Here is a 25,835-nt window from a genome sequence, read left to right on the forward strand (position 1 = left end):
TCTTAAAAATAAAAGGAAAATATTGAGCCCTTTGACTTCTAATAGCTGGCAAGAAATGAAAAAAATACTTTGTATTATTATCTCAAAAAAAAAAAAATCTGCTTTAACCTTTGGATCTAGCTGATGAGCAAATATTTTCTGCCTAATTTGACATGTGGATACACTCTTAAATATTTCCCAGAGATGCTTCTCAAATTTCGAGCACAAGCTTGCTTACTTCTGTGAGATGTTCCTGGCTCATGTGGTGGTGTATGTAAGTAGACAGATTTTATCATTTTCCAAATATAACCCTCATGATCTTTCTAAGTAGGAACCAAGGTTTCAACAGTAAAGGTCACAGACACGCAATACAAAGTTACCAACAAGACAGTCTTTTCTTGGAGGTGAGGTGGGCTTTTTGCATATTTCTCCCGTGAATAGCAGTGAAAATTTAATCTAAACCCAAAAATTCCACTGGCATTTTCAACTCTCTCCTTCTCAAAGCTATCTTGTATCTGTTATTTTACTTGCTTTGACATTAAGTTCACAATGATTCTGACAATTTCACTTTTAAATTCATTGTGCAGTAGAATAATGCTGACCAAATTATACAAATATGTTTTAAAAAAAAATCAATCACCACCACCACTTCATCCTATAAATAAATGTTGAAATATAAATGGTAATAATGTCTTTTCAGTCTGCATGAGAGAATTCTATTACCCTCCAAATATATCCCAACTCATTTTCATCTTACACACTGAATGCTGGGCAGCCTCTAGTTATAAGTGAACCCTAAAGTCACTCCAGTTTAATTAAACTTTGCAATGAACAAGAATGACACATAAGGTCTTGATTATAACATGTGAGATGGCAATTTATCTTTGAATGTTTGAATTGATACAGACAATATGTGCTGGTGGTGCTGGTAATAGTTCTCACAATATCACATTCATTTAATGATTTAAACTACTATATGACCTAAACACTTTTTTTCTTTTCCAAGAGAATGTAACAATCAAAATGCAAAGCACAACAAGTAAACTTTTATTATCATAAAATTTCAGTACTTTATCAGTGTGATTAAATTCTCTGTTTAAGATGGAAAAATAATTATCCATCAATCCCAGGAAAGTGATTTTTTTCTGCATGCATACTCCCAGGACAAAGTAGAGTATTTCATTTAATTTTGGAGAAGATTACCTCCTACCAGAAAACGGATATAAAATGCAGTAAATCAAATTATGAGCAATAACACTGATTTTTATTTTTTTTTCCCCAGTATTTTCATTTTTATTTTAGTTTTGTAGTGACAGCTTTTTAAAATGTAATTGTGTTATTTGAACATATAAGAAACAACACCTGGCACTTAGAATTCCATATTATTTGTGAATTCTTTTGAAAATAACAATGATTTGATTCATGGGCATCAAGTGGAAACTACTAGTCATAATATGACAGAGAAGAAAAAAATGTTTAACGAGAGGAACAGTTATGATATGTGACTCCAAAGCTGGAGTGGAGATTCATCTGCCCAGATGTCGCTGTATAGATAAAACTCCATAGAGAAACATTTTGGCAACCACGAGTGACTCTACATCTGCATTTTAGGATTGTGCCTCTGTTGGTTCCCATTTACTGCACTTGGGTTCATACCACGGCATGGTCTTCAGATATACGGACTGGACTAATTCCAAATAAAACTAAACGAGGTGGTGTAATTCAGGAGCTCCAGCCGCTGCCAGGTGTTCACGCCATGAGTACAGACTAGACCTAGGTCATCACAAACCCTTCTGAAATGGGTGTGATGCGGACACCAGGTCCTCAGCACCAACTCCTTTGTCCTACAGATGCATTCGTTTTTCTACAGGTCTGCCTCTATCACACAACTTTCCACCAAGTTTTTCTCAGCTCTGACACTAGAGTCTTGTTTTACCCTAGACTAATATGAATTTTATTTTACAATCAGTTTGGTAATGTAAAACTGTTGCCAAGGGAAGCCTGTTCTATCACTTTTTTGGTGCTGTGACTTTGTCACTTCAAAGACACAAGGAAATTCTTTGGGTTTGATACAATCTTAATCAGTGATTTGTTCGGACTAAATCTTGAGATTGGCAAACCTTACACTTTCAGTAAGGTTGAAGTTAATTTATACTAGTAAAACTACGCAGAGAAGTTAACTCTCACTCGATATATAAGAATTTAGCTTATGAAAATTCAAAAATATGAGTAACAGATTTCCTGAAATTTGTTAAATTATTACCCCAATGCTCAACAGATAATTGCATGCTGCTTAGTGCCAACAAAACATTCAGACTGCTTCAAAAATTTTACAGTATTAGAAAATAGAGACAAACAAATAAGGCAACAGTACAGACAAAAATTATATTAATTTACTGGTATGGAAGTTCTGCACCATTCTACTGTTTGCTTGCTGACAGCTCAGTTTATCTTCTATGCCACCACTCTCTGTCCATGTTGTCTCCATTTCTGACTACCTTTAAGGTTCAATTCCACATGTCCTTTTCTTTCCATTCTTTCTCCAACTTTTGGGGAATTTAGACATAATAAAGGAAAACCTGACAGCACTGAAGGAGCAGAGGAATCAAACTGACGAAAGGGACCAAAGTCTCCCTTAGACCTTTAACTTTCAAAGAATGTCCCTTTAGTGATATCAGTATGGATGCTTTCTGTACTGAGAAGTAAATTGAGGGAAACCAAAGAATGAGAGTCCCAGTGGAAGAAATGAAGAATGGGAGATTTGACAGAAAAAAAAAAGAAAAAAAAAAAAAAGTAAAAGCAAAACCCCCAAAAAATATACATCAGGTTTTGAAAGCAAGAGAGGAAAGAAAAGAAGCAGGAAGCAAACAAAACAAGATGTTTCAGTGAAGAAAAGAACTCAGCTAAGCATTTCATTTAAACTGTGAAGTACGTACGAAATAATAAAGCATGTATCCTGATCTTTGAACAGTTTCAAAAATAACTGTTCAAACAACCTTGAACGAGCTACGAGTTGCACTTGTAAAATCTGAAGCCTCATTTTGAAGACTAAGCAAAGACAAAAGCAAAATTTTGTTGAAATGCATTACTTGTCCAGTACTTTTGAAACACTGTAATTGTGCTTACTCTGAACTCCTGCATGCAACATTGAGTTCATCAGCCTGCTGCCAGGTTTTCATTCCACATTGTATATTATTGGAGTGTAAAACTGCTGAATGTGTTCCAATGCGATTTTAATCATATTATAGAAAATGTTCCAAGCTGATGTAATCAAATGCTTTTAATTATGGCAATCAAATGTATTATCAGTTTACTATTGCTAACCCATAGTCAGTACACAAACCCCAGCCTGAACTACAGCATGGAATACCAGGGTCTGCTGTTTATACATGACTTAGTTCAAGCTTATGGTAAAATGCCTCTTTCAGTTTAGGTGCAAATATTTTAGTCTCTCTTCACCAATTACTTTAGAAAAAAAAAATTACTTTAATGGAAATGGATACTTTATATAGTTTTCATAAAAAAAAAAAAAAAAAAAGACAGATCATTGCATGGCAAATTCACAAAACAAAAGCTATTTATCCCAGATTCCCATTGCAGACAGGGGGAAAGCACCCCTGGAGAGGACCATGCCAAAACGTTCGAAACACGTGCAGAACCAGACACCTCCTCATGCTCTGGGCAAGACTCCAGTACCCAAATCCACCCCGTCAACTCAAACTGAATTTGACTGATGTCCAGATAAAGCCTAAGATACTGTGAAAATAAAGTTGCCCAACCAAATTGTGGAGTGTCTACCCTTGGAGACAGCGTGAGAGGACAAGGCCCTGAACAACCTAATGCAGCACTGAAGGTAGCTTTGCTTTCAGCAGATTTCAACCAGATGACATCCACTCATTCACTCCATCCAAAATTATTCTCTGATTCTGTATTAGTGCAGTAATCGTTGTTCATAAACCTCAAATCTATGCGCTAATGTTGAAAGAAAAAAACCTCTAATGACATTATGCTACTGAGAAGATAATTCACAGTTAGAACTTCTAAGAGAGCATTAAGTTTCCTTGTTAAGTACATTGAGTTTATTTTTTTAAATAAATCATAGTTTCTTACTAATCAGACAATCTTTGCAGCAAAATACAACAAGAAGCTGCCATAGTTACACGAGTGAATCAGTTTGAGGGGGCCGTGCGAGTTGTCAAGATATTAGGAATTCTATTTAGGGAAATAATTATCCACTCACGATGAAAATATCAATCACCTCAAAGTTAGTAACAAATGTGCAATGTAATATGGCTCATTAGTATCCATGATGCAGATAGACAAAACAGAAAGTTTCTTTGTCACCGATAGTTACAAGTACTGCAATATGGTTTCGCTTGTCTGAAACAGATAGGAGTTCTGCAGAAGAACAAAACATCCTCCTTTTATCCCAAAATAGTGTCAGGAGTCAGGATTCTTGCACTGTTGCAAGGCTATAAAAGGAAAAACCTCACCACCTGTGATACACTCAGAATATCTGGCAGCACTGTGAAGGTAACTGCCCCCTCAGTTAGCACGAAATAATAGCCACGTCTGCCAAGACAACTCAAAATGTATAGGTGACATAAGCACTGGAATATTCACAATAGGAGAAGATCAGCAAGCCCTTCTGAGGAGCTAGTGCGGGGTAATTTTAGCATTTTGAAGACAGGAATGGGATTCATTGACAACGCTGACATGAAAGACTGAGTCATTGACAGGGACTCACTCATTGACAAAGATTTTAAAATACTCTTCCCAACTGCAGTATGCTCTGAAGTTGCAGGTTGGAAAAAATATAGGTCAAAAAGAGAATCGATTTTAAATGGATTGGGACAAATGCTGGGATACCAGCACCTGGATATAGAAATAGCATGGTTACTAGTGGCAGGAGCAGCATTTATTTCTCTTCTTAGCACAGCAAAACTCTTGTCTTTAAGAAATTATCCTGGTTTTTTTATTAAAGTAGTTACCTAATTATGAAGACAGCTCTGTTTCTCCGTAATGGACCTGATTCATGACCTAACCTCAATCCACAAATGATTTTTTTAATTACTTTTTTTTTTTTTTTTAAGTGTGGGAATGGGTATTTGAATGTGGCTACTGAACATACAGTATCTCTTGCAGATGTGGAACCAGTTTCTCCATAAGACATCAGATTCATGTTTTCTTGAGGAAGATGGTTTTCTTGTGATTTTTGTCCATTGCTGGCTGTGTCTGCATTAGTAACTAGGGTAGGGTAATGAGAACAGGAGAAATTGAGACAAATGCAAGATTTTACAAGGCTCATGAAATCCTGAATTAAGTAGAGAAGAACTGTCAAAATCAGAGTAATAAGAATTTTAAACCAGGATATTTGAAATCCTAATTTCTTTTTTTTAAAACAAACTGGGGGGCCCAGTACAGGAGAGACATGGAGCTGTTGGAGTGAGTCCAGAGGAGACCAGGAAGCTGATCAGAGGGCTGGAGCACCTCTGCTATGGAGACAGGCTGAGAGAGTTGGGGTTGTTCAGCCTGGAGAAAAGGCGGCTCCGGGGAGATCTAATTGCGGCTTACCAGTACCTGAAGGGGCCTACAGGAAAGATGGTGAGGGACTGTTTATCAGGGAGTGTAGTGACAGGACAAGGGGTAATGGGTTTAAGCTGAAGGAGGGTCGATTTAGACTAGATGTTAGAAAGAAATCCTTCCCTGTGAGGGTGCTGAGGCCCTGGCCCAGGTTGCCCAGAGAAGCTGTGGCTGCCCCTGGCTCCCTGGCAGTGTTCAAGGCCAGGTTGGATGGGGCTTTGGGCAACCTGGGCTAGTGGAGGGTGTCCCTGCCCATGGCAGGGGGGTGGGACTAGATGATCTTTGAGGTCCCTTCCAATCCAAACCATTCTATGAATCTACAATTCTATGAATTAAAATTTCTCCAAACAAAAGTAAATATAACAGCAAGTTTTGGAGAGGGAAAAAAAATGCTACAGTAGACTAGTTAGTAAGATCAAAGCCTGCTGATATTTAAGTTTTTTGGGTTATGTTAATGTCAGAAGAAACATGCCTCCTTACTACTTACAAGTTGAACACTGGCAAACTTTACCGGAAGATAGATCAGAGGTTAGAACTGTCCATGTAAACATCTTTAAGAAGACAAATTCACCCCTCAAAGCTCTAAAAACTCACACAAAATCCCATTATAGATCCACGCTCCAAAGTTGGATTTGGATTTGTATGCTGGGAAATATTAGATATTGATTCTGGACTTTTATTCTTACTTCTAAGAAGGAGCATTGCTACCGCTGCTGCTGAAGATGTTATCTGATGTGTGCTTGTTAGAAAATTACAAAAGCAATGATGAAAGATAATAGCCAAATATACAATTTTATGAGCTCAACTACTTATGAAAGAATGTGTATTTAAATACACTACCTCAAGGCAGGATTATCATCACTTTGTGCCAAAAGGTCAACTATTTCAATTCAGATGTTTGGCATTTCTAAGTTTATCACTTGGCATTACTTAATTCCCAGGTAAGACTCTGGATCTCAAAATGTTGTCTGCTGAAATAGGCTTAATGAAAAGCTTAGGACCAGATTATCTGACCATGTAGTCTGCAAAGTTAAAAGCAGAAGTGTCACAATTTTTTTATAAATTCCATGAGAAAAATGAAAGAGGAAATGCAGTTTAATAAAGGAACACATAAATTAAAGCCTCTGCAACCACAAGACTATCTGCAATTGAGCAGGCGCAGTACAGGCTTCCAACTCATGAAAAAATCAACCCGAGGAGAGAGAGTGAACCAGAGATCAGCAGTGGAAGGAAACGAGCACCATCCGGACTTGTTATCTTGGGCAGCTTTGACTATAAACCGTATTTGACTTCAAACCACAGAAGAACAAGTCAGATAATATCTGAGAGCTCATGAAGAACAGAATAGCTTACCATTCAACATATTATTCCTCTTTTGTAGGAGAATGCATAAGGCAACGGCTCTTTGAGGCAAACTGCATTGAAATGTAAGAAGGAACAATCCAAATATATTTTGGTTGAGAAGATGTATATTTAACATATATTTTCGACTTTCAAATATTTTCCTCACAAGTTATTTCCCCTAATGTTCACTAACTTGCTATTCGTTTAAGAGCTTCATTATTTGCAGACTGTCTCAGAAAACTCATTAATCACCTCCTAGAAACACTACGCCAATTAGTATGTATGGCACCTTCCCGAGCGGAGCTCTGAACTACGGCGTTGTTACCTACTTCCTTCTGTAATAAACTCTGCTGTCATCATCATGACTTGTAACGGCGACCCAGCGTAGACATTTTACAACACCCTGGTAAAACACCACGTTTTAAAACTGTCATCTCTTTAGGAAATGAGTTCTTCAAGATCCAATTAGAAGAAAAGAAAAAAAAAAAGATACAGGTTCACTAAGTTAATAAAAGAGTTCCACAAATTTGAAATTCAGTGCTGTTTTTCTCTTCTTAATAGAACTAGCTAATATAAAGAGGAACTCATATATAGCCAACAAGATATCTCTTTAAATCTTGCTTTAACAAGCTGAATTGACATGCAGGAGATTTATATGCAGCATATCAAAGTAAGAATTTCTCTGTTTTGCTATTAGTGTGAGTTTGATTTAAAAATTAAGAAAAAACCCCTAAGGAATTAAAGAGGATGATTTACTGAAAAGATTTAATTCATTTAAAGGAAAAGATTAAAATGCCTTTGAAATAAAAGCAAAAAAACTAATACCAAATCTTAGTTCTGAAGAGAAATACAGTCTCTGCAACACACAGACAGCTAAAATATCCTTAGGTTACTTATGTTATTCACAATTAGTAGCAGCCTATGCTACCATTACAAATTGCAACAAAGCCTTTCTTTATGAGAACATCTTCTTTCATTTCCAACTAACAATGTAAAAAATATACTACCTTAACTAAAATATGAACTGTATCACCTCTAAAAATACATTGGGATCTATATGTGTTCCTTCACTGAAGACATTTTTAGCGATATAACCAGGCAGCATCCCAACAGCTCTTTCAAGAATCAACAGGAAGCAGAAAGGGGTAAAAATATCTATTTCACTTAGGTCAGGCAGCCTCATGTAGCATCGTATGATTTCTACAGGCTGCCAGGCAACAACATGCTGTCTGGCAATTCTCATCTCCACTTCCTAAATTTCTCAAATTCGAGGAGCAGAACAGTACAAAACGTGCATTAATGAGCAGAGCATTCCCATTTGTGTACCTTCCTCCCCAATTCCACCCACTGGTCCTCTCCTCTAACTCACTTGTTTCAATTCTTGCTTGCAGATTTTGTACTTTTAAAGGTTAAGTTCAAAAAAAACCCAAAAAAACCCAAACACAAAACCAAACACCAAAGGAAAAAAAACCACACCACCACAAAAAAACACCAAAACAGGACAGAAAAGGAGAAAAGGGGAAAACAGAGAAAAATGCATGAATACAGTTCAGTAGTAAATCAACTAGTGTAGCCCAAAGGACTGTTAAAAGGTATTCATTGCTTTCAAAATATCTTTAAATGATTTGAATATTGCTTAGCAACACCAACACTATTTAAAGGGCTGTGACAATAACATATGTATGAGTAGGTCCAGAACATAACAGCTTCATGGCATTCATAGCAGTGCTTTATCCAGAAAGCAGGGTTCTGTCTTGTGTCCTTCCTCTCTCGAAGGAGGAAGTTCTCATCCCAGAACCCAAGTGAGATTTACGGGATCTGTATGTAGCAGAGTAAAATGACATTGCACGGGCCATGCACTTCTGGCTTTAAAATGCTGAAGAACACAGTTCTTATAAACAGGTTATCACTGAACTTATTGTTTCTCCTTTGGTAGGAGAAATGACCACAAGTTCTGTCCTGTGATTATGAAACCCTAGAAGATCTTTAAAAAATGATAAAGTGAGGATTTCCTTAATAGATAGAAATAAATAGGTAAAAGAGATGCAGTGCAAGTCCTGTTACTACATCAGGTTGTGAAGAGGGGACTGGAGAGATGATAGAGGGACGGTCATGCCAGCCTAACTTCTCACAACAGCCTACTTCATTCCCACATGGAGCTGGATGATGCAAACAAGACAGCAATTGTCAAAACCAAAATGGAGGCAGCAAGTCACATAACATCCATTTATTAAAAATAAAGCAGAGAATGGGATTTTCCACGCAATATGGCTTTATCAGTTTAATGCGATGTAATTGCTGCATGTGTTTTACAGTTAACCCACAATATGGGATTGAAGAACAGATCTCAATAACAACAATGACAACAAAAAAAAAAAAGAAAAAAAAAGAACAAAAAAAGAACTGATATACATTTGACTATGGAATATAACAGCAGACATCATCATAGGACAATATACACATAGAATGGAGATTTGGGGACATTATTCTCTCCAAGTGGTAAATCATAGGCATGAAAAGGATGAGAAATTCAGTATTATCGCAAAGAGTTTTGCAAAAGAAGCCTTTTGCAATGCACAGTAAGTTTTATTCAGCCTACAAAATCCATCAACAATGCTGCAGGGCTGCCACCTACTGGAACTTGATAATATACAACTATAGACAGGATTGATAAATCAGTGATGGCTGGATGGAGAAAAAGAGGGAGTGGCTGGTTACAAGGCAAATTGTGATATTTATAGTAAGTGCATCCAGATAAAATTGGATTAGATTCCCACATCTGAGAAAAGAGCAATGATACACTCTCTAAGTCCTTCAGACAAAATTACATTTAGGAATCCAGACTTCAGCGACTTCTCTGCACTTATCAGGAAGGTTTTTTTTCCAAAGGGCTTGGGCAATGGTCCAAGACATGTAAAAAAAGATGGAAGAGCAAGCAGAATGCACATCCTAGCCCAGAAGCATTCCTCCTACCACAATGCAACTCAGCCGTAAAGCTCTACCATTAGCAGAGTTCTAATACTATGAAAACATCAGAAAAGACATGAATTAAAGTGGGTTTTGGTTTTTTTAGTATTTCCACTGAATGGAAAAAAATATTCTTATTTTTACACAAATTGATGAAACTATCCGGCATTTCAGGTTTAAAAAGTATAGCTTTTCCAAATGTGACAGAATTTCTGAACCAAAAAGATATCTAAATATTGATTGTCTTACAACTTAATGCACTGCCGCATGTCTTCCTTTTTCCTTTACTGTTCTATATCTCCTTCTTTGTCTCTACCTTTTCATCTTCTTCCTACAGTTCCTCTTACTTTTAATGTTTCCATGGCAATGACAGCTAAAGAAAAGATTAAATATCCTTTGTGCATTTCTTTCTTTTTTACATAAAATTTTGAAAGATGATGAAGAAAAAAAAAAATCACATGTCCCTCAGAGAATAATACAAGCGTTAGGACAATAACTCATTATGCAATCACAAAGATTTAATAGCTAACAGCTATTTGTAAACTCATTTTCATAAACATTTTTAAATGAGAATAACAATTGTAAAAACATCATGTTAAAAAAACAGAGGGAGAGAAAGTAAGAAAGTATAATCCAATGGAGAGCAAAAGTTAAACTGTTTAACTTGAGCTCTTAAGTGTTAGTGCCTGTTGTATACCTTTAGGATAACCTCCAAAGTGCCTTCTGCATTTTGTTTCATCGAAGTCTTTACATTATGGCAAAAATTTGCAGATCTGCAGTTAAGAATAAATAGAGTTTTGCATCCTGAGTTAAAAATCAAGAAATTCACTTGGAGGAGCCTATCCAGCATCTGCATTTTTTTAACCCTTCTCAAAGCACAGAGTCGTCCTTTAATAGCTCATTAGTTTGAAAAGGAATTCTGCGATCAGGCTGCAATCACTACAGCTCAGGAACCTGGCAGATGCATTAAAGAGGTAGCTGAGACTGTTTATGTTACGAATAATTCAGAACTTAACAAGAATAAACTAATTCTATTTTTTAAAATCCTTCTCCTGAAGCACCCACGGATCAATAGCAGACATTCCCAACTCTTTCATGTTAACAAAGACACACTATATATCTTCAGTACAACTCCTACAAATACATACAGATGTGTACATCAATGCAATATAAGAAGAGAACAGACCATTTGGGGAACTCAAACTATGATACTTTTTCATTTGCAACTATGGGACCCCAGTAAATCTGGGCTAAACATAATCCAGCTTTTGGTGTTACAATGGACAAAAACATCCAAATCGCAAGATGGCTCCCTTTTTTATTTTATTTAAAAATGGTTCAGACCAAAGCTAATTCAAGTCTCCCTCAAGCTTTTCTTTTAGATATCCACTTTAGAGTACTTTGGTCCCTTTTGACACAGAGGAATATGCTGCGAGTCTTCTCTTTTCATTTCTTGCTTCAGTATTCAAACTGTAGTAAATGCTGGTGCACTGATATTTAGAGAACTTGTCTATTTACAGAGGAAAAAAATATTTATATTTCTCAGTGAGTTCAAGTACCAAATATATGTACCCACATACAAGGTTGTAAACCCTAGAAATTCCACTTCCATGATTTAGAACAAATATTTCTCTCAAGCACTGTTAATTTAATCACATAGTTATGATATCTAAACATACTATATACCATCTTTCAAAAATTAAAATGTGTTTGAAATTACAAGGAAAATTGGTTATTTCCTGCCTATGCAGAATATGTCTTAACTTGAAAGGTTCAAATAACTTTTAAGCTTTTTTTTCCTATCTACCTCTAGTCTGTAAAAGATCCACCACCACCTTAATCAATGTGAAATGCCCCAGTGTTTTGCTCTTGCAAATTCTATTGAATCAAAAGGTTTGAGTGTGTGTTTTTTAAGTTTTCAAGATTCCCACAAAATTAACACCATTCCTGTATATATATATGGATCTTCAAATATAATGGAGAACACTGATTAACCCTTAAAACATATTTTGATCCACAGAGAGTTTATACAAATAACCACAGAAAATCAAGTTTTCCAATATTAAATTTCTGATGATATGTTTAAAGCAGCCCATTATAAGAAAACAATAAATGTTAGAAAAGTAGACATTACTAGTGACTGATTTCCATCCCATGTCTACAACTGCATACACAATTAACCGATTGACATGAAGATTTCTTATTAATAAGAATTCTGGAATCTGTGTGCCAAGACGTTTAAATGCTAATATGATATATTACTTGATTTGTCTGCAGAAAAATAACCATACTGGCTTGTCATTGCATATGTAACCATCTATTTAATGTTCATAATAGAGTTCTTATAATTTGAGCAATTCATCTTTATCGACCTTTTTGTGACTAATTTCATTGTTCTCCCCCAGTAAATACTCAGCCAAGTGACAATAGGTGCTTTTATAAGAAAAAAAAAAATGATGATATGAGGATATACTAAATTAAATTTCAGAATGTAATATATTACATCATATATTTTTCTTAAGCAGAATCCATATTAAAGTGCATAGAATGGTTTGGGTTGGAAGGGACCTTCAAGCCCATCTAGTTCCAGCCCCTGCCATGGGCAGGGACACCCTCCACTAGCCCAGGTTGCCCAAAGCCCCATCCAACCTGGCCTTGAACACTGCCAGGGAGCCAGGGGCAGCCACAGCTTCTCTGGGCAACCTGGGCCAGGGCCTCAGCACCCTCCCAGGGAAGGATTTCTGCCTCACATCTCATCTCCATCTCCCCTCCTGCAGCTTCAGGCCATTCCCCTTGGCCTGTCACTCCCTGCCCTTGTCACCAGTCCCTCTCCAGCTTTCCTGGAGCCCCTGTAGGGACTGGAAGGGGCTCTAAGGTCTCCCCGGAGCCTTCTCTTCTCCAGGCTGAACAAGCCCAACTCTCTCAACCTGTCTCCATAGCAGAGGTGCTCCAGCCCTCCGATCAGCTTCGTGGCCTCCTCTGGACTCTCTCCAACAGCTCAATGTCTCTACTGTACTGGGGACCCCAGAGCTGGACACGGTACTGCAGGGGGGTCTCACCAAGGCAGAGTAGAGGGGGAGAAACATATCTGTGTTTCTTTTGAGGTTTGCTTGGTTTTTTATTCACTGTGACTGTTTGCAAAGGGTAATGCAATTTATGGAGCAACCTTAATTTTGAAACCTTTCAGGCCTCCTTGCCCTCTGATGCAAGTTTTCTGTAGATGGGACTACAGTTCTATCCCTCTTGGGAATCTTCACAGTTACAAGTCACATTAAGGAGTTTGCATTGAAGCCTGTAAACTCTTTTCCTTTAGAAACCTGTGACAGAATAAATTTCCACTAAACAAAACTGTTTTCTTACAGAAGCAGTTCTTTCCAAAAATAAAGCAGAATTTAACTGCAAGGTAAGCACACAACTTCAGAAGATTAAAATTTCTTTCTTTCTAACATGCATACTTATTGTCTCCACTGTTTATTAACTTAACTTGTCTAAGTATAATTCAGCTTAGTTTCAAAAATCTCCTTTTTGCACCCAAGAGTCTGTACTACGCAGATCCACTCCCTATTTTTGTATTGAGTCGTGCGTCATTCTGCTCAGGCAGTTGACAGTCCTTTCTTCAGATCCCATCCCTTATTTGCAAGATGAATTCCTTAACTGTCCACCGGGCTTCGACTGCCGCCTTTGCCGCTTTTCCAGTGCTGTCACCTAAACTGCTGTGCACTAAATCAGCATCTTCCTCATAATTAATTACTCTGCCAACCGAGGTTGAAGTGTTGCTTGTCTAGATCACTATTTTGACTTTTACCCATTTTGATCTGACATAACACAGACTAGATCGTCTTAAACAGGCAGCCAGAATGGACAGAGAGAAAATATTAATAAAATAAGGATACAACTACGTTCACGCATGCATGGAGCTGGTCTCTGCTGGCTGGTCTTTCTTTTCTGGATAAGACAGCATATAGGTTTTCTTGCACTGACAGACCTGAACCTTTATAGATGTAAATAACTGGAACAAATAATTATTCTGGAGTCACAACAATCTCAAGCCTTTTCCCTCATCCTTCTGGTTACTTTATATTCCTTTTTTATATTCCTTTTTATATTCCTTTCTCTCTATTCCCTTGGCATTCAGTCTTTCACCTATGCGGGTCCATCACTTCTTTGCTCAGTTTTTTAAAATCTTTACTATAAAACATTATTTTCCAACACAATGCAATACTATTCCTCACCTGCCAACACATCACTGTACCTATTTCTAAAGAGACAAATAGCACACACATCTTTTAGGGCTGGGAATACAGACTCCAAGAGCGTGATGTAGCTGTGAGGTTCATTTCTCAAATAAGCTGGTGGCTAAAGAAACCCATACTCCTATGAGAAAAGAAGAAAACAGGTAGGAGTGAGAGAAGGCCAAGTACCTATTAACAACAAGAACAGCCTTAGACACTCAGCAGCTGAGTCCAAGCAGCTCTAAGTGATGTAATTCCTACCTGACGCCTTCCAATGCCATCATGGTGGCATCAGTGATGAGGATGGATGTGTCAACTGGGGAAGATAACCATGTAGGATTATTTTAACCCAGAAAGGCTCACAAACTGGTAAGAGGAAATTCTCTGAGAGTGGAAAGTATCAATTTGGTCCATCATGTTCTTAGGGTGTTATAAGAGTCTGAATGATTTCCCATAGAATTTTTCAAACAGGGAAATAATCTCTTGCAAAGAAAAAAAAAAAAAAAGTGTTTAATATCAGGGCACTTGCAAATACTCTGTACATTCTCATACTTTTACATTTAACTGAGGTTAAATAGAAAAAAAAAAAAAAGAGCTAGGAATATATAATAAACTAAATACAAAGAAAAGCAGGGAAAACCACCATTTAGAGAGGCCCATATCATTCCACAAGGAATTTACAAAGGAAAACTACACACAGGGAGGTTTAAACTGCTAATTTCAAAAACTATGTGAAGGTTGTCTATTAGAAATTATTCTTAATGGTATTTGTGACAGCTTAATTTGCCTATTTAAAATAAATATACTCCAATTCCTTTTTCAAATGTTCTTCTCCCACTCTTAAATGGTACAAGCTCATTTAACAACTGGTAGTCAAACATGTTCCAACAATAGCAAAGCAAACTGCTGAGGATTATTACAGACAAAAATAATTCTGCCATTCTAAAAAAAGTGGCTGGCAATTAGTGATTTCAGTTGGCCTTTTCCCCACAGTGTTTAGCAGAATGTTATATTTAAGACTTACTAAAATGTACAGAGATTCTCAAATCTTAAATATAGATTTCCTTGCTAATTCTCTTTCAAAGTCAAATAGATAAAACATAAATGTGGAAACAATCTTAGACAAAAGAAATGGAAAGGCCACATTATAAAAGAAATCCTTCTATTAATATACCTACATTGTCTGTATCAGTTTTTGATATTCCAGAAGAGTACTTTTTTGAACAGTGAGGTTAAACCCTATTTTTATGTAAGAGTATCCTGAAACCTAACAGGGTCAAGAGAGGATGAAAATAACCACTTTTAGAGTATATTTATATGTATTACATTTAAGCTGTTGGCTTTTTCCCTCTCTGAGTTTAAACTCACAACTCCTCATGCATCTTCTTTACGTCCTAGAAAATCCACTGCTGCTTTTGTCAGAAAGTGTCTACTCATAATTGAGGGCCTGGAGAAAACATGGATGTACTAGATTACCTGAGGTTCTTTAAATTATATTCTTGATTCATTTCTACATTAATCTCAACATTTATTTGTACAATATGAAGGCATTTAAGTTTACTTGTCTTGCTTTTTCATCAAAATAAAATGTAGCATCTGATTCTGATTTTGTTACTCAATCATAACGAGATGCAAGTGCCCCACACAATGCCATATTTTCTGTTTGTTTTTGTCAAACAAACAAACAAAAAAAAGGTAGTGAGCTAGGCTTAGAAGAGACAAGCACAGATTGTCTTCAAAAGTTTTCACTTTTGCGAGAGGAATTGGTGGAGGGCATAAAACCTCACAGCAACTTCATAATCATCTTTCTACTGTGTTTCCAGAGGAAGAAAGTTTAGGGGGGGGGGGGGGGGAAGTCATAACAATGACCCATAACTATATTCCTTGGGGCTGTGCACAGGCAGTTAAACACTAGATACACATTCTAGACTGTCTCTTGCTTGCCCTTAGTGCATAAACAAAGATGATTTAAAGCAGTTTTTATGGTAAAGTTCCTTTAGATTCTACAAGCTATAGAGCCCACGTGGAATAAGGAAACAAAGATTGGATCCAATTAAAGACTCGTATATTTTTCTTTCTGATATACTAGAAAAGCTGCAAAAGGGGGCAAATATCTAGCTATCTTGCATCACTTATCACAGTATTATATTTTAAGAGTTCTATTACTTTTCAGCTCTAAGTCTGTGCAGGCTCCTCCTTCCCCTGCCCTGCAGATCCTTCACCCTGGCTACCCCTGGCATACAGATAACGTAGACGTGGCACTTCGGGACATGGTTTAGTAGACACGGTGGTGTTGGGTTGACGGTTGCACTTGATCTTAGAGGTCTTTTCCAACCTTAAAGATTCTATGACTCTATTCTATGATTCTATAATGAAAATCTTGTCTCTGTTCCATTCTCTCTCGGTCCACGGTGCAGGAACAGCCTGCAGTGAAGACCTTCACTTGTCTTCACTACTTCTGTCTTTGCTAATAGTGACTGTTACTACCGCTGGATGGGCCTCTCATTCCTTTCCCCACTTATTGCCTCCCCCGCCACTATGTCAAACCGTAGCACAAATATTAATGTGGAGGAAAAATATAGATCAGAGAGAAAGTCTATGTCATTAACCAGTGAAGAACAGACTGCCTTCTGGAATATAGCGTTTCAGTGGCACACTAACACAAGGATGCAATGCAATCTCTGGCAAATACTTAAAAAGAAACATTTTGAAAAAAGTTGCCATTTCTTCCTTTGACTTCTTAACCAAAATTGAACCACAAAACCTACTTCAATTGTTATAAGGTCTCTCACTGACTATACAGCGAAGACAAAAAATTAGAAACAGTCTAATCACAAAGAGTGGAATAATAACGGTAGAAATTAATGCAATTAACTATGTACTCCTGACTATCCAGCGCAAGCATAATCATTTACTTTCTGTACGTGCTGAGCTTAAAAGTTAGAATAATGTTCTTTTTGATGAAAATTTCATTGAGCAAAGACATTCTTTGTCCCTTTAATAAGAAGTTAGGATATGTATACTAAGGAATTAATACAGGAGGCAAGCCTGCAAATTAGTGTGGTGAAAACATTTGCAGAATAAGGATAATACTATTTACTGCCTTTCCAAATTTTTATGCTATGCATAAAACCTCCCCAGTATTATAAAGAGTATTTCAGAGACAGGTGATAGAAAAAAGTTGCTAGAATGTCTATGTTTCCATTTTGAGAATGTGTGCTTATTTTACATATTAATAAATATCAGTGAGATTAAGTCAAAATAACATATATGGGCAATTGAGCAAGAAGTTTCTGAATCATTAGGGATTGCTAGTATACTTATTTATAGGAGCACGAAACAAATCTGTGATTATATTAAAATACAGGTGAAGCCTACATTCATGCAGAGGAGGTATAATGAAGACTAAAAAGACAATACACCTATACTATTCTTACAATGAGCAAAGAAAAAAATTACCATTTCTCATTCAACAGGGAAAAAAAAGTCAGTTTCTCAGTTCATTAAGAAGAATGAAGTGAAAAACAAATTTTGCACATATTAGAAATTCTTCACAGGTTTAAAGACATTAACAGTAGAAGATGCAATTCTGATCACATTTTTTTGGCCTTCAATCCTAAAAAAATAGGTAAGAAATTCCACTGAGTGTTTTGAAACAAGATTATAATCTCTGCTAGATGAAATGAGGAGAAATAAAAATATGTCTGTCTGTTTCTGTTTACTTTATACATTATTTCAGATAGTGAAATGTACTTCAGAAACAAGTGACAAATGTCTCTAAATAAAGCAATTCAATAGATTTTTGTGCTGCATAAATGCTAACACAGGTTTGCCATCACGTAATTTTCCCTGAGACCTGGATGATGGCTCATTAGGTGGTTCGCTTATGGTTCAGTTTTGGATAAATGTCTTCATGTGTGTGCAAGATGCTTCTCCAAAAGCAATGGGACACCTACTTATGTGCATCTTCTGAATCAAGACCACAGGATGTGGGCTGATGAAATATGTTACACCTCAGCATACTCTAATTAACCAATATGGAGGTCTTTCTCTAAATCCAATGCAGTTTCTGGGCACTTTACTACGGATGAATACGCACATGATCTTTACTATATAGAACTGTTTCAATCCAACTGCTTCAATCTTTCATCCTTTTCCTTCAACATCCTTCTCCTTAGTCGATCCTTGAACTTTCTGGACACTTTAAGGCCCTATGGATCTCACTTCCCACACAGGCAACCACAGCAGATACACTGCCCACCCTGTCCTGCTGAAGATGGAAAAACATAACTGTTTTTCAGCTTCCTTGATGCTATGGCCATGTCCTTTTTCTCTCTAGCATCCTCATTTTCCCAACCCTCAACACTTGAAGGAACATCTTCCTTTTTCTCTTGCAATCCAGAGACCCCATTTCCCAGAAATTACATTTTAGCATCTAAGATATGTATTTTGAAGGCCACAATCACTTGGTTTTGGATGTGATGAAATATTACACTTTCTAACCTTTTCTCTTCCCATATTTAAATCAGACAGACTTAAATACAATACAAGCCCCACCTCTTCATTTTGAAAAGCACAGGCAGAATTTATACAGAAGCTTCTCCTTACTGTCAGGGCACCTGTCCTCAGAAGAGGTCTAGGTGGACACTACCCATGCAGGTAAGACACCTCATATTTCTCCCCGTTCCCCATAGTGTCAGTGGAAGATGGGGGAATTAACATATGCCGTTTGGTATTTTTGGAGAATTAACTTTTCTCTAACAAAAAGAACCACAGTTGCTGTTTTAAAGCAAAGTTCTCCATCTGGATCCAGGTGAAGAAAATTTCAGTGAGACATTACCTGCGAGAAGGACCTATTAAACAGAATTGCTTTTCTCCCAAATGTTTGTTCTCCTTATGGTTTAGGAACTCCACTAAACTTCACTGTACAGGAGATCGGTAAAGCAAGAAGGAAAACCCAAAACCTGATATATTTGAATGGCAATTATTTTCTATCCCCTAGCTGTTTCTAGCAGTTATTTCAAAATGTCAGAGAATTCATTGCATCTTGATGAAGGCACTTGTTATTTCTTATTTGTGAACAATACAGTCCAGGGCGCAAAGTTCAAAAGATAGCATTCGCAGAAGGAAATAATTAGAACTAGTTGACTACACTAAGATGCTATTGCAATTGAACAGCTCTGTCTGCTAGTAGTAGGGTCAGAAATTTAATGTTGCACCATTTGGTGTAATGGCTATGATAACTGCTTGCTTATTTTCACACCTATAGTAGAAGGTAATTAAAGTAATATCTTTTTATTTGCAATTAGGTGTCAGTATTCATTTAACAAAAAAATGAGAAAAGTAAAGGATCAGAAACACGAAGAAAGTATCAGATTTTATAATTAGCAGGTCACTACCTTCCCTAGCCCGAATTTATGTCAGAAAACAAAATTATTTAGTAAATGCCTGAGAATTAAATGCCTCTGGACTTTATTCTTTTTTCTTCAAAATATCAAAAAGACTAGAGAAGGAATGGAATGTGATTTTTATATTTTTTAAATAGAGCTTTTATATTTTACTCTTAGGAAGCAATTGCATAAAAATGAAAGTAGAAAAATATTATGTTTTATTATTTGGTACCGCTTAATATTTTGATTCCACACCATCCTCTTGGGATAATGGACAAATCCTTCGATATACATAGAAGAAAAACAGGCTCTGAACCTACAGATTCCTTTCTGTATTTGTAAGAAATTTCCTTTAACTGTTGAATTTCATTTCATAACCTTCCTGGACCTCTGATGAGGTAAAAGCTTGCACTGAGATTAGAAAGGGAATCAGCATGATTTGACAAGCCATTTGATGTATTTGCCTGTAATAACTTTGGCATCGCAACCTTCAAGGGGATAGAAAGCTGACAGCCAGAGAGAGGAGGCAAAGAATGTAGTTCTGTGACTAAAACCAGTCTCAAATAAAAGGCTCTGGGTTTTTTATGAGGGGGAAAAAAAAGAGACACATTTATTAAGCTTTTTTTTAAACTTCTCTCATTCTGAAAACAAAGAACATCTGATTGCTAGATATACCTAGTGATCAAGATAAAAACTTGTAATAGTTTGAGCATAAAATAGTCAAAATGTTCCGCACATGAAGATAATTAGAGTATCTGAATGCACAAATCAATATTATGTAACTGTTGGAGGTGTTTGGACTTTAGAATCAGATAAAACTCTTAAAGAACTAAAATCGTTTCACTGCTAATGGGGCAATGCTAGGTCACCAGAAAAACCTCAAAGACTTTTTCTTATTTTTCTCTTCTTCCCTTATTTTTTTACTTTTACTTAATTTTTTAAAACTGTGAGTTTTACTGCTTCTTTGAGATTCTTGTTTTGACCATCTTGAATACTTCCAGCTATTTGCCCTCAGAATGGATTTCTGCCTGGCTCATTCTGCAAACACTGAAGATGATAGCGCAGAAATGTAGATCCCTGTAGAAGTCCACAGAGCTCATTGTCTAACACCTTTGTTCAGTTCCTGAAGTATTTTATTCTTCATGTAATGCTGTAACAATTGGCAAAACTATTTATGTAATGAAGCATATAAAGAAAAGTGAGCAACACAGCCCAATGCAATCATTATAAAAATCAGAATAATTCTGCATGGGATTTATTTATGCTTTCTCCACTCCATTAATTTGAAATGAAAATATAAGTACCAAGTCACTGAAAATCTCTCTTCTTAAATATGCAGATGTGTCTCCTGGATTTCCCAGTCTTGAGTCATGCAAGCTGTACATAATCATTGAAATATTGAAATACCATAAACTTGTTAAAGGTCAAGCTTTTCCTCAATGAAATGCAGAAATGGAAGTACATCAACTAAATTTTCTCATTTAATTTTCATCTATTGGAACTTAAAATTCTCTGTATAAGCTTGGCTGAAGACAAATGTTAATGCTGGGGAGAAATTCCCAAGTAGAGTTACTAGAGGAAACATTAAGTATTCTCTTATCAAGCAACATGAATTTTGTGCACAACAAAATCCTGACTATGAAATCAATGTGAGACTTCCATAACAAGAAAAGCTTATAACTGCATGTCTAAGGAAGTGTCATTTATTCAGGGTAAATGGTTTTAAAAATGCTAGAATATTAGCAGCATCTTTATGTACCAGAAAAGAGTAGTAATCTGGGGAAGGAAAAAAGAAAAAAAAAAAAAGTAAAGGCTGCTATGATTATTTATCAATTCAATTGAAAGTTTAACAAAATGCTTCAATGTTCACACCACCTAAATTTATACAAAACTACAATGTTACTGGTTTTCAATTCTAAGTAGCAATGATTTTACCTTTGACAGTACCCAAGAAGTATGAGGCAAGTTTTTTGTACAAAATGCCTGATTCCCTGTCTTGAAATGTTTTCCAACTAAAGTCACGGGCTTCCTTAAACCTGCTTACATGGGTAAAAGTCTAGTTAGAAACAGGAGTCAAAACATTATCCAAGGCAAAAGAAATATTTTCAGAAACTATTAATCAAGTTCCTGGTTTTTCTCTTAAGTTTTTAAACCTGCAATCCCCTCCCTCAGATATAGGTATAGATGTGTTACCGAGAAATAACAAGGAAACTACTTCATAAAATATTATTAAATAATACTCTTCCAAAAATCCATTTCAGTAATAGTACATATCAAGCTCAAGAATAAAAGTACAGCCAGCAGTAGCTTCTGCAAACATGATTTACTCCTGCTACTTAGCACGCTCTCATTTCTTACCTGATTTTGCCTAAGGGAAGAGATTCACAAACTCTAGTACCAACTGAAATTACTGTCAATACGCAGGCAAATGATTGTAAAAGTAGGGCACTGAAATGATGATGAAGTAAAAAGGCAGGGCAGAACAACCCCATGAAAGCCTGAGAGTCAAGCAGAACGGGAATAAAAGAGTATATATAACCCACCAGTATGAACCTACTCTCACAAAGAAATAACATATTTGTATGTAAGTGGCAGTAGGATTGTCCAACAATGTATTTAGAAGAGAACAGTTTGGGAGATATTGGAGATATTCAAAACTCTACTAGACATGGACTTGGAAATCTGGACTAGTTGGTCATGCTCTGAGCAGAGGGGTTGGACTAGAGGCTCTCCAAAGGCACCTTCCAACCTCAACAACTCTGTGATATCAGTGGTACGTATTAAAGGAAGAATGAATCAAACTTGGCCTATAGAGCCAACTTCAATGGTTTGGTGGTTTGGTTTTGGTTTGGGTTTTTTTGTTGTTCTTTTTTTTTTTTTTTTTTTGAGTTGATGTGGGATACACTGAGGTCCAAAATTAGTTCTTTGGAACTGAGAATCTTGATTATAACATATAAAGTCTAAAATTGTTGAAAACCAGGTTACAGTAGATATCCTCCATCTTTACACTGCTGAGATGACACTGTTGGGATCTACTTGGGCATTCACACTCTTCCCTACACATGAAAGCTACTAGCACTGAATGTTCTGAAGAGTCCTTCATTTCCAAAGCTAGCCTCTGGCCTTGTTGCACAGCCCTGTGTTCTCCCTCTTCTCTAAGGTTTCTCTAAAGATACTTAGTTCAGAGCAGGCTGAGATAAGTATATTCGGAAGCAATCTTTTGTTCTCTCATGACATTTCTGTCATAGAAGTGCTCACACAGGTGTTTATCCTTGCACTGTCAAAATTTTGAAGGAAATGAAAATAAAATATTAGATCATTTTAAGCTCTGCTTATCTTTTTGCCTAAGACAATAATAATTAAAAAAACCCACAAAAAACCACAAAACAAAAACAAACCACTGAGAATGTATATATTTTAGTAGACCATAAAAGAAGAAGAAAAACATGCTTTGTAACTATTATTCCTCCTTACTCAATAAATGGTCTCAGTAACATTCATCATTAATTAAAAATGATTCATCTCCCTTGGCCTTTATTCCCTGCTTAATGTTTCTAATGAACTTAATGTAGCAAGTGATGTAATCAGACAAAAGCATGGTAAGAGCTCTTTCTGCCACTGTAGGCACAATCATATTTAATTAAGAATTTAGTGTTAGAAGTTATTAGTTAACTATTACAGACCCAAGATATTGTCTACCTTAGAGAAGCATTCTCCTCATTAACAAACAAGAACTAGGATCTAATTGTTGCCTCTTTAAACTGCTAGGTGTATTAGTGTCTCATTAAATGTGCCTCACCGAACAAAAGTATTTCTTTGATATTATTGGAAAGGATTAACAAAACCATAATAAATTCTTGGAGGCTTTATCCAGGATCCATTTACAAAGGAACAGGTATAACTACCCATTAATTATAGCATACCTGAAAACCATAAATAAAATTACATTCTGCTGACTGAAGCATGGATAAAAGTTTCAATCTGTAACCAGTGTTTATTGATGAATTGTACATTTTCCTCTGCAGACAGCTGTTAAAACAGCTCAGTGATTGAAGAATAACATCTAGCATGTCCTAATTTAGTCTTCTATTTCTACATACATTTCAGAAAAATATTTCACTTAGATTCCAACATGCATAGCTTGACACCACTCCTTTCTTCTCTATGCACTACACTATGGAATGAAATAAAAGCATAACAACTTTAATTTTGTGTTTGTTTTTTTCTTTTTGTTTAATTTTGCAAAAAGGTAATCACCATTCCAGATCCTGTTGGGTTTTTTCCCTTCATTTCACGAATAACCTTTCCATAATTTCATAGATAAGCATCCCTGTGATTACCATGGATGTAGGATATCTGTTAGAAGTTATATGTCTCTGTTTTCAAATAGGCACTATGATCTCTCACGAAGCAGGTCCCTAAAATGCTTGGTTTTCCACAGCGAGAAAAGAAATACTGCCTGTTATTAAACAGGCATGGTGAGGCATGCAGGACATGTTTACTGTGCTCTCATCATATCAGCTTCAATATCAGATGGTATCCAGGAAAAAAATTCCAACTCTACCTCTAGCACATCCTTCAAGTAATTTTGACTTAGGGATTCACTGAGCACATCTGTTTATACAAAATTATTAGGTCCTAAAACTTGGTAACACAGATAACAGTTAAAGATTTAAAGTAATCCCATACTGGGCTTTGGTTAATTTTCAATAAGTAACTTGTGCAAGCTAATGCTGTGGAGATAAAAAAAAAGCTGATTGCATGTCTGCGATAAAAGAAATTTTGTCTGAATAACAATACTTAAAAAAATAACTCTCAGAGCTATCAGGTTTTTTTGCAGAGATGCACTGATTTTTCACTGGAGAATGTCAGCAGGTCAGAAATACAAATACCATAAAATATAATTTCAGTTCTTTCTTACACTCTTTAATGACTAATTTCATTCATTATTGCAGTCTTGAAAAAGTGAATCAGAGTACTTCATATTTAATGGAAATGCTTCTAAGTAGTTTCCTCTAAAATATGTCTTGCTATGTTTGTTTTTATGGTATTTTTTGCAATGTTCCCCCTGCAAAATATGTGCAAAGCAGCATGTAATAAAATATATCATTTTGATACTAGTAAATGATAAAAAAAATCTCAGAATCTTCCTGTTGTTGTCTTCTAACCAAGACATATCTACAGAATCTACTAACAAGTTAAACCTAACACAAGGAAACTAAAAAGTTCAGAAGATAGCCCAAAAATCGTGTATACAATGTTTTGAAGACAAAAAAAGATTAAGAAGTGAGGAATTGTGAATAACTAGCAAAATGGGCAATGAATTACATGCTCGCTTTATGCTTAGAGTTGCTCTTTCAATCTACAATGTCAGGTTCATTTTTAAGGAACTACTGCTGCTAACAGTGACACAAAAAAGTGTAAAGAAATGGGACTTTTTCTTAATTTGCTTTTCACGAGAACATGCAAATGTTTGATTATTTATTTATCTATGGCTAGCAGTGGGAAATTCTTATCAGTATACAACAGTGTCCAAATTACATTGTGTGTTTGCCTTTTCCATGGTTAGATTCAATGTCGGTGAACTGCAAAGGCTTTTTATTACTGATTACGTCAGGTCAAGATTTCACCTACAAGCTCAATTCTGAAAAACTTGCAGGTTCAAATGGCAAGTAACACAAAAGGCATTTTTCAGAGATATGGAATAAAAATACTAATTCAAAATACATGTATACTTATAGTAGAAACCAGAGATCTTATTTGGGACAGAACTCATGAAAATTACATTTCCCTACATTTTTTTTCAATCTTTTTTCAATTTAAGGGTATGCTGGGGCAGAGTTACATAGAAAAAAAATAGGATGTAACCCTCTTACTAGCTTCATTAGAAAATGGTCTAATAAACATATACCATACATGCATACATTTAAAAATAGTAACAATTCACTGATTTTATCAGTGCCTTAGAATTCTTATGAAATTTGGTCATTGGATACAAAAGTGAAAGAAATGTAAGACCTTCCATGAGGAAATGGTATAATTCCTCATTAGTCTGCATTCATGCAATGTGCAGGTTAGAAATTCTTCCGGTGATTAGACACCACCAAACATTCTACCGTCCTTGGATTTAAATAATCCTTCTTTGAAATAATTTAAATTTCTGCCTTCAAAACATCTAAAGGCAAAAAATTCTACAAATATGACATGCAAAAGAAATCACTTACGTCTTCTTTGCTTTAAATCTGATTTCTTAAACATTTCTTTATTTCTTTATGGACCAATACATTGAAAAATCATTCCCAATTTACTTTTCCCATAACATTCTTGGTTTTATAAGATC

The 25,835-nt window shown here is 36.0% G+C and overlaps 1 protein-coding gene across 4 annotated transcripts in view; it reads right to left on the minus strand.

Annotated features, from left to right (window-relative positions):
• Positions 1-25,835, minus strand: part of CTNNA2 (catenin alpha 2) — a 535,735-nt gene that overhangs the window by 295,343 nt on the left and 214,557 nt on the right. Inside the window, exon 1 of one of the 4 annotated variants that reach the window (XM_075752788.1) lies at positions 7,914-9,291. The exons of the other annotated variants lie outside the window; for them this stretch is intronic. The gene's annotated coding sequence lies outside the window, so the exon portion shown is untranslated. Of the gene's footprint in view, positions 1-7,913; positions 9,292-25,835 lie in introns of those variants that run through there. 4 annotated transcript variants of the gene reach the window in all.

Source organism: Balearica regulorum, chromosome 4 (assembly GCF_011004875.1).
Source record: "Balearica regulorum gibbericeps isolate bBalReg1 chromosome 4, bBalReg1.pri, whole genome shotgun sequence".
NCBI classification, from domain to species: domain Eukaryota; kingdom Metazoa; phylum Chordata; class Aves; order Gruiformes; family Gruidae; genus Balearica; species Balearica regulorum.